This window comes from Mandrillus leucophaeus, unplaced genomic scaffold (assembly GCF_000951045.1).
Source record: "Mandrillus leucophaeus isolate KB7577 unplaced genomic scaffold, Mleu.le_1.0 Scaffold7, whole genome shotgun sequence".
Taxonomy (NCBI): domain Eukaryota; kingdom Metazoa; phylum Chordata; class Mammalia; order Primates; family Cercopithecidae; genus Mandrillus; species Mandrillus leucophaeus.
In genome coordinates, this window is record NW_012107585.1 from 7284522 (window position 1) to 7285082 (window position 561).

Here is a 561-nt window from a genome sequence, read left to right on the forward strand (position 1 = left end):
TTCCTTTCTTCCTTCCCTCCCTCCCTCCTTCCTTTCTTCTTCTCCTTCTTTTTCTGAATGAGGTCTTGCTACGTTTCCTAGGCTAGTCTCAAATTCCTGTACTCAAGTGATTCTCCTGCCTGGCCCTCCCAAAGTGCTGGGATTACAGGCGTGAACCACCACACCCAGACTTTTTTTTTTTTTTTTTAAGAGGGAGTCTCACTCTGTCGCCCATGTCAGAGTGCAGTGACGTGATCTTGGCTCACTGCAACCTCCGCCTCCCAGATTCAAGCAATTCTTCTGCCTCAGCCTCCTGAGTAGCTGGGATTACAGGCATGAGCCACCACACCCAGACTTTTTTTTTGGTAGAGATAGGATTTCACTATGCTGCCCAGGCTGGTCTCAAACTCCTGACCTCAAGTGATCCGCCCACCTCGGCCTCCCAAAGTGCTGGGATTACAGGCGTGAGCCACCACACCCAGACTTTTTTTTTTTTTTTTTTTTGAGATGAGTCTCGCTGGGTGGCCCAGGCTGGAGTGCAGTGGCTCAATCTCGACTCTGCCTCCAGGGTTCAAGTGATCC